Source organism: Diabrotica virgifera, chromosome 3 (assembly GCF_917563875.1).
Source record: "Diabrotica virgifera virgifera chromosome 3, PGI_DIABVI_V3a".
In the NCBI taxonomy this organism is placed as follows: Eukaryota; Metazoa; Arthropoda; class Insecta; order Coleoptera; family Chrysomelidae; genus Diabrotica; species Diabrotica virgifera.
In genome coordinates, this window is record NC_065445.1 from 110234280 (window position 1) to 110241757 (window position 7478).

A 7478-nucleotide genomic window follows, 5' to 3' on the forward strand; every position below is an offset into this window, starting at 1 on the left:
TAAATTATTTTGTTAGGCTACATCATTGTTGTATGACATATATCCTCACCTTCGCTGCATGTTGACAATCGGTTGCCACTATCCAGATATATTTGCGATAGAATGTTCCCAATAGGGCTTTTCAACACTTCTTATTTGTTCAGGCACTTGTCATATGCCGTATATTAATATTATACGACATATGACAAGTTCACCAAACAAATGAGAAGCGTTGAAAAGCTCTAGACATAACACTATCCTGGATAAGCCACATGCTTAGGAAATTCTTGAAAATAATACACAGAACACTATACAAAAGACTGAAAGAAGATATATCTGATACGCAGTTCTCTATATCTGCTTCATTGATTTTTGGAAGGTATTCGATAGTTTGAAATCAGAAACTTATATCAGAAACTAATTAGAAACGCATAGAAAGACTTTTCGTAATTTGCAGTCTTAGGTGCACGGTTACATGCTGTTTTTGAATTTAGATAGTCTCTTATGAACATCCGTCGATAGTAATGTGATCTACTAAGCACATGTTTGAAATAAAATTGAGTTATGAATTGTTTGTGTGATGGTATGAAATCTGTAATAGCTGATGTTTCGCAGTGTCATGTTGACAGTTCATTCAAGATGTTGAGATCAACTAGTATTTATACTATGTTTTGTTGCTCCAATGTACACAAATCCCAACTACAGACAATAGGGTAAATTCTTTTTAACTCCCTGTAATCTTAATTCTATTGTCTTCATTGGTTTAAAGATGTTACCCTTTTGTGGTTACGGATCTTTTGGTGTCGATTGGAGAATATCCGTTCTATCTAAATGTTATCTTATAAATAACGCAAATTTTCAACATCAGTGATCTGATGACTGCTGCCCCATTCCCTTTGATAATGTGTCGATCAGTAGCAGACGAAATAATTTCAAACCACTTCCTATAAACCTCGAAAATAATGTACCATTACAAAACCTACACTCTTTGATAAAATGTAGATTGTTTAGTTACAATTATTGTCTAACAGTGTTTTTCCACGTTTCTAAATCCATGAATTTTTAAACACGTTATTTGCCAACAACAAATGTAGCCTACTACAACATGACGCTGTAAATTGAATAGTGATTGACTACACCTAGGAAAGAAATAGAGCATTACACTCTTTTTTCATATGTACTTATTTTTTAAACAATATATTACTAACTGTCACAAGTGTCACTATGTCATGGTATACATTTACTTAGTTTTTATTAAAGAAAAATAAAAATGTACAATACAAATCGATGACCCTAAACTTTAGAGAGCAATAAAACATTTCTGTTAGTTATCAGATAATTAAAGAACACTTTCTAATGTGTGGTACTGTAGTTTTCTTTAGCTGTGTGTCCAATGCTAGGCTTTAATAAATAGATGTTTTTTTTTATTATTTTTTCCAGGTGAGTACTTATTTTAGTTTTGTGCCCTCTAAATTTTCAACGATACAATTGAACAAAAACGGAAAATTAAACTGTGATGTGCGTTTTCTAAAAAGTTCTAATTATAAATTTGCTGCAACGGATAGAAATTAGTCTGTTATCTTTAAAAAACAACATTTTATACAAAGCATAAATCTAAATCAGGAGGTTAGCTGATCATTTCCTTTTTATTCTAAAATTTCATTTTTATTAGTATCATTTAAATGTGTTGGGCCTTATGATTGCGCTCGCTTTTGGGATCTTAAATTCAATAAATCTATTGCTTCAATATATGATACATATATAACCAAATTATTAATCTAAATTTTTAAATTTTACATATTTCAATGAGGCTTAGAAGTTCGTTATTGATTATCTTCATTTATATCAGTCTCTGAAGGTTTTCACCTCCGATTTCGTTGAACCTCCATCGATTTTCATGATAATTGGTGAGTAGTTAGAGGATACCTCAAGAAACAAAAGTGACGTGGTGCGAACTTGCGCTTTTATCATGTGGGTGGATGCCACCCGTTCTCAGGGTGAAAATTATTTTATTAAAAATAACGTCATAAGTCGATAGAGGCACAAATTCTAAGTAAAATTTTTTATATCCAGTTATTAAAATAAATTAATACTTTTTGAGCTACTACAGATCTTAATTTTTTACTACAATTTTAATGTTTTGAGAAAAAAATGCGTGTTTTAAAGCGGCTTTCCATAAATAACTCAAAAACTAGTTTTTACAAAACAAAGTTTTTACAAAAAAGTTAATACAGTTGAACCCGCTTAATTGAATAGCCTTCGTGCCAAGCAAAAATATTCTTATAACCGGGATATTCTAATAACTGATCATTGGTGGCTAGCCGTAATAAGTGTATCTACCGAATATACGTAATAGTAATAATAGTACATACTACTATGTTAATATTATGTATATGTATATGGTTTCAGGTCTTTTTATGTCAATAATACAATAGCGTAACGTATTTATTAAAAAACCAAATTACATTATATTATGTGGATGCATACAGTAATTAATGTGAACTGTATGCAATATATAGATTATGTAAATTGTACATTCCATGTCAAATCACTCAGGCAAAAAATTTTGGATCTCCGATTTGTCTGAAAATTGGTATATAGCTTCTGCGGGACGTAAAAATAAGATATTTAAGGTCAAAAAATCTTCTTCTTTTTTTCTCAAAATGTTATTTTATGCGATTTTACATTGATTTGGTGTTTATTTAAACAAATTTGCATTTTCTGTCGTAAAGTATCAATGAAAAACATAATATTTTAATAGAAAGGACTCAAAAATGTCATTATATGGCATTATAACAAGTTATTTTGAATCAAAACAAGTTTTTGATAAAATTTGCCCAAAGATAGCCAAAAGATAGGCCTTTAAGTGGTTAGAAGGATTTGAGTTATATTACAATACCAAAAAAGTTACATGCAGTAATATCAGACTTAAAAGTATATATTAGTCCAGTCGGGATAGCATTTGACCTTGAATGCCGAGCTGCCCAAAATTTTATTTTTCTGATCTTTAGGGGAGTCAATAGTAGCCTAAATTTAAAATCACGAATGAATTCCTCCGTTACGTTAGCCGCCATCTTGTTTTAGAGGAGAACCTGTTTTGCTCAATATCTCCGCCATTTTTAACTTTTCGACAAAAATGGTAGGAATTGAAATTGTTCCAAATAAATCGTATTTACAATTATTACAATTTCTTTTTAACAATTTTTGTCGTGAGGTCGATATTTTCGAGTTAATTGTACTTACAGTAGACGCCTATATTTTTGACTATAATATTGCATGTAACTTTTTTGGTATTGTAATATAATTCAAATCCTTCTCACCACTTAGAGTCCTATGTTTTGTCTATCTGTGGGCAAATTTTCAGCCAAATCGATTATGATGTATTTTGGTAATGGAGAAAAATGTAAAAAACGGTATTTTAACGTTTTCTACACTATAAAATTTGATCAAAAGCTTGTTTTGAATCAAAGTAACTTGTTATAATGCCATATAATGACATTTTTGAGTCCTTTCTATTAAAATATTATGTTTTTCATTGATACTTTACGACAGAAAATGCAAATTTGTTTAAATAAACACCAAATCACTGTAAAATCGCATAAAATAACATTTTGAGAAAAAGAAGATTTTTTGACCTTAAATATCTTATTTTTACGTCCCGCAGAAGCTATATACCAATTTTCAGACAAATCGGAGGTCCAAATTTTTTTTGCTCCAAAATTAAGTGATTTGAAATGGAATGACCCAAATATTTTCGTATTAAAATACATAATATACTTAATAAGAAAATTACTTATTTAAGTCTTGAAAAATAATCGGTAATTGTAGCTTGTTTTTTGTTACATAAAATACTAGTCACTTTTGTTCCTCTGAATTATATAAATTAGCAAAATTTACAATGGTTTGGCCATCCCGAAAACGTTTTATAACTTTACAAGCGATAAGGATGGCCGAACTGTTTCTTAAAAATTTTATAACATACAACTGGGTGGCAATATGTATAGTTTCTAGACAAAAGAAATTATTTTACGACTGGATTTGTCGGTAAACGATTGAATTGGTACTCATAACAACGCAATAAAATATTTATTACCTATCTGACAAACCCAAATAATATAAATAAAACAGCACTACAGGTAATTGTAGGTAAAAATTTATTCGTCGATCTGAAAAATATTCTAATAAGCGGTATTGTTTTATGAATACGTATTCCAATAAACGGATAAATTTATTAAGGAGTAAATGGAAACGTTTCGGGACCTCGAATTTATATTCCATAAACCTGGATATTCCTATAACCTGTACTCTAATAAGCGGGTTCGACTGTATTACTAAAATTGAAGATAATAAAAAATCGAATAAATTCCTTACTTGAAAAACCATTTACTCTTAATTGTGAGTTATAGGTAAGTGAGTTATAGGTACAGTAGAGCGTCGATTATCCGAACGTCGATCAACCGAACGACCGGTTATCCGAACTCACGACTCCCGCGCCCCGGACTCGAGTACCGAGCAAGCGTTAGTAATTAACGCTTAAAATATCTTCAATTTTCTTCAATTGTGTATCCAAAAATACATTGTTGCAAAGACTGCACTTTTTTGGTTAATTGCTATTTGTCATTATCAAGGTATAAACAAATAATACAGTTATATATTTAAATATGGTTTTTATTCACTTGTGTATAAATATGTATGACAATCTCAATATAGTTCGATTATCCGAACAAATCGGTTTTCCGAACACCCATGGCCCCCAATTAGTTCGGATAATCGACGCTCTACTGCAATTGAATGTACATTTTTTCGGCGAGTACTCAAATCTAAGTATTCAAGCTTAAAATCGGGAAAACGATGCATTTATAAAATATACTTACAAAACACTCAGAACTTACTTGTCAAAGTACTCAGAACTACTACCTATTAGAAGAAGTTAATGGCATCAAAATTAGACAAATTAAAATGAAAATAAGAGACCCCTTTCGAATTTTTTAGGAAAAAGTGAAAAATAAACATTCGCCATTTTAACGTTTTAACTTAAAAAAAGAGGATTTTTTTTATTGAATTAACGTGTCTTGATTACAATGATCATTGACACAGGTACAATTACACATTAATAAACAATACATACATACAATAAATACCTAGATTCGAGTGATTTACATTACAGTGTTTTATTTAAAATATTTTTATTTCGTAGATAGCTTATGGTGTGGAGTATATCAGTTAATGAATTTAGTGCTTCATTCAGGCTTCTCTTGAGTCATGAAGTCGTCATTTATGTTATTTTGGACAATCAAATAGGATATGTTTCACTAATAGCTGACATTTGCAATATTGGCATGTAGAAGGGTCTTCAGAAGCCATTAAATATCCGTCTGTTAGTCTGGTATGCCCAATTCTTAGTCTTTTAAGTACTACGGTTGATTTTCTGCAGATATTCGGCGGTTTAAATGTACCAATATTCGGTTGAATTTTTTTCAGTTTCGAAGGCAGCCTATTCCAATGGGTTTGCCAGAAGTTGCCTGTTAAACGTTTAAAATGACGTTTTAGATCTATGTCTATTTGGATACTTTCAGGATCACTGGTTGATGATAGTGCTGATGTGGCTGCGGTGTCTGCTCTTTCATTGCCCTGATTACCTACATAGGAGGGTACCCAGATGATTGTCGGAATGACTCATCGAGAGGCCAGTAAGTTCATTGAGTCATGGATGGCTTAAAAGATTAGCCCTTGAAAGTGCCTTTTAAATGGTTTTTTAGATGAACCTGATATCATAAAAATTAGAGTTATTCTAATTTATATAAATTTATATAATCCGCAGACGTTCGGAAACAATTAGCGTCTCTTTGCAAAGACAATGACGTCGACTTTGCAAAGTAACAAGACACTTACTCAACACACACACACTACACATTACTCCCCTGACTTAGTCATAAGTTATACAATTACGTAGCTAAAGGTTCTAGTTCTAAACCAAAGCCAGAATCAGAGAAAAAAAAAAGAGTTATTCTAAAAAAAATTATAACGTTTTTTTTGGAAAAATTTTTGGAGCATAAATTTTAATGCTATCAATTTCTTCGGGAGCTCATTTGATAGATATTTCTGAGTACTTTGACAAGTGTTTGGTAATTATATGTAAAATGTATCGTTTTCTCGTTATTTAAGCTTGAATACTTCGATTTGACTACTCGCCGAAAAAAATATGCATTAAATTATCTACAGTGATGAGCGCGCTAATAACCGGCAAAATAACGCAATAGATGGAAAACATATTAAGTTGTGTGATAAAAAGAAATGAAACTAGTGGAGGTGGGAGATTTAGTGATGAAAATCTATAAACTTACATTATATTTATTGTTTCCCATCTTTAGACGTAACAGAGGAGTATGTCAACTAAAACTGTCACAGTGGCAGTTGCCAAACTCGTCCGATACGTCAAAAGGTGGGAAACAATAAGTAGAATATAAATTTATAGGTTTTTATCGTTAAATCTCCCACCTCCACTAATTCATTTCTTTTTATCTCACAACTTAATGTGTTTTCCATCTTTAGCGTTATTCTGCCGGTTATTAGCGCGCTCATCACTGTATAACTCACTTCGATTTAATATTAAAGGGTTTTGCAAGTAAGGAATTTATTTAATTTTTTATTATCTTTAATTTTGGTAATGATAACTTTTTAGTAAAATCTTATAGTTTTTGAGTTATTTATGAAAAACCGCTTTAAAACATAGGTACATTTTTTCACGAAAAATTAAAATCTTTGATCTTTAATAGCTCAAAAAGTATTGATTTATTTTAATAACTTGATATAACAAATTTTGCTTAGAATTTGTCCCTCCATCGATTTATGGGGTTATTTTTAATAAAATAATTTTCACTCCAGAAAAGGGTAAAATCGCAAGTTGGCACCATGTCACTTTGTTACTTGAGGTATCATCTAACCACTCACCAATTTTCATGAACATCGATGGAGGTTCCACTAAATCGGAGGTAATAGCTTATATCCACCTTCAATGCTACACTAATAATTGTCTTGTTTATCTTCCCTACGTTTTAGTGTTTACACAATATGAATACCAGTTCTTTAGTTTGCCTCTCGTTAAGAAAACAGAATACTGGTTTTGGAAATAGATAAAATGTGTTTGTTAGATTGGGATACATTCCCTGCCTATATGGATATATGAAAGGTGAAATATATTCTTTGTGGACGTCTTTGTGAATTTTGTGAAATGATGCGAAGAACATACAAATATAATTATATCTCTTCCAATTTGACGTAGTATGTATATGTATTTGCGTTTTTCAGAGAAAACTTTCAAGGAAGATGAGATAAGAAATAACTCCATTCGTTGATTAAGACATAATCTTTCATCTAATACTGTCAGTGTATTAAAACACTATTGTAAAAAAAATACTATTGCAAAAATATTGTGTTCAAAGTTTGATTTAATAAGACTCAAACCATTTTAAAATGTGACAACGTTAGACAGTCTAATT

At 30.9% G+C, this 7478-nt stretch overlaps 1 protein-coding gene across 1 annotated transcript in view; it reads left to right on the forward strand.

Moving 5' to 3' along the window:
• Positions 1 to 7478, forward strand: part of LOC114332616 (BUB3-interacting and GLEBS motif-containing protein ZNF207) — a 79390-nt gene that overhangs the window by 51120 nt on the left and 20792 nt on the right. The gene's annotated exons all lie outside the window — the stretch shown is intronic.